The sequence below is a fragment of the Corvus brachyrhynchos genome, unplaced genomic scaffold (assembly GCF_000691975.1).
Source record: "Corvus brachyrhynchos isolate BGI_N302 unplaced genomic scaffold, ASM69197v1 scaffold11, whole genome shotgun sequence".
NCBI classification, from domain to species: Eukaryota; Metazoa; Chordata; class Aves; order Passeriformes; family Corvidae; genus Corvus; species Corvus brachyrhynchos.
Window position 1 is genome coordinate 6120240 of NW_008236965.1, and position 1963 is coordinate 6122202.

Sequence of the window (1963 nt, forward strand, 5' to 3'; positions counted from 1 at the left end):
CACTTAGGGCCCCTGCCGTGCGTCACCGGCTCGCCACCCACCCCCTCCCCCGAAAAACAATCAACCCCAAAATCTCACCCCCAAAAAAACCCAAAACGAAATCTCCCCCCCAAAAAACCCCAAGCCCCCCCCAACAAACCAAAAAACCCCCAAACCCACCAAAACCAAACAACTCTACCCCAAACAGACCAACCAACCAACCAAAGCCCAACCCAGTTAATTTCATACTGCAAACAATGTGTTCAGAAAAGCCATCCCACCTTCTTCACTAAAAGCACACTTATTTTCCTTGCACTCCGGTATTCAATTGTTCCAGTGAAAGAGAATGATGATATGAAGCCAAATTCATCTTCCCCTCTCCTCCCTAGACAAGTGAAATTAATAAAGCCAATGAAGATAAAACCCAACATCGTCGTTAAGGTAGGCAAATGAACACTAGCAGTGTGAGCCTGAAGTTATCCAGGGAAGCCTGAATTCTGCACCTTTTTTTGTTAATTTTTTAATTTGGACGTAACAATACTGAGGGACAAAGTTCACCACTCTATGCGATAATTTCTATTTATGAGGTACCCATCATATTGGCATCCACAGATAATGCATGTTGAGATGCAACAGAAAGAAACTTGCTTGGCTTATAACAGTCTGGAAAAACTCCTTCTTAGAACTGAATTAAGATATAATTATTACTGATGCCTTACTGCTTTATAACAGGCTATTCATGAATATATACAAGGCCTTTCTGGACTGCAGAGATACATAGTTAATTTGGAAACCAGCCTGCAGAATTAAATGAAGCTGTAATTTATATTTTCTCTTGCCACTGCTCATTTTTGCAGGCAAAAGAATGTTTCACCAACTGCTAGAGTTACTTGGTAGTGAGAGGGGAGGTGATTCAAAGCAGGCATTAAAGTTTGATCACTGGTTTCTGCATAAAAGAAGCATTTCAGGACACAATCTGGAAAATCTCCAGGGGTTTGAAAGTGGTGTCCCAGGGTGGGATTTGAAGCAGGAGTCTTCAATAGTTGTTTTTCCTGCCTCATTCTTGTGACATGGGTCAGTGTTTTCAGCTGTTTTTCTGCTGTCCACTCTAAGTCAACAAAGGACTTATGTGTACCCTTAACTTTAAGTAGGGCTCCTTACATAAGTTTTTCAAGCCAAACACCCATGAAAGTGCTGTGCTGAGAGCTTGAACGTGCAGAGGAGAAGCCAAATTTCCTGGTATTCCTTTCAGACAGAAGCCTGCTTTTAAGAATAGGCTGGAGGTTACCACCGTTAAAAGCAGAGGACGCAGAGCAATTGTGCACACTCTGATCGGGGCACACGGGCACTTCTGCTGGTCAGGGCCAGCTCTGGGCAAGGCTGCCAGGTTGGATGGATGCCATTTGGAGGCAATGCCTTGTTTGGCACAGCAGGACATACCAAAGGCACAGAGAGGAACTGTGGAGCTACTGAAGCAGCCTTGCCACACACCATGGTGGGACACCTTTCCCAGGACTTCCCCCAGCATATCTGGGAGCCTGGTGATAGGGACTGCCTGACAAAGGGATGCACACCTCTCCCCTCCCTCCCCCCACACCTTGCCTTCTGAGCATTGGGATAAAGTGGAGAGGACACTTCTGGAAGTGTGAGCAGCCATTTGGTGTAAATCTGATGGACCCCTGTGCCCAGCAGCCTCATCAGTAGTTGGTAGTGACCTGCCCTGAGTAGGAGGTGGGGACTTGTTGTCTCCCTTCCCATTCAAATGGCTTGTTGACATTGGGATTTGTAAACCCACCAGATTTAAATTTTTAAATTTTATTTTTCCAGATGGAAAACAAAGTGGTCAGTTTGACAAAAATCCTCTAACAGAGCCACTAAGTCATCACTCTTCACCATTTAGACTCTTCTACACTGAAATCTCTCTTCCCTTTACATGGCAAACTATGTGGGGTGAGCAAAGCAAGAAACGAGAAGCAATGCTGGA